Below are 278 nucleotides of genomic sequence, written 5' to 3' on the forward strand. Positions count from 1 at the left end.
CTACTTCCACCTCCTCTTACACTGTTATAGGTCGGCATCATTGCTGATTCTGTGAGTATTCTGTCTTTCGTCTAAACTTATTCATCATCATTTTTGTTGAATAATTTCATCGTTTTTCCAATTTTAAGGGTTCAAAGTTTGTAGGCCGAGTTCCCAATCTTTTCCCCCACGCCCACTTTCGAAAATTAATCTGAAAAGGCAAAATGGGAAATAACTACGATTGACTGTAAGTTCTTTAAACGGTAATTTACGGAAGAACTACAATGGGTACAGTAGAC

The sequence above is a fragment of the Penaeus monodon genome, chromosome 33 (genome assembly GCF_015228065.2).
Source record: "Penaeus monodon isolate SGIC_2016 chromosome 33, NSTDA_Pmon_1, whole genome shotgun sequence".
Classification (NCBI taxonomy): domain Eukaryota; kingdom Metazoa; phylum Arthropoda; class Malacostraca; order Decapoda; family Penaeidae; genus Penaeus; species Penaeus monodon.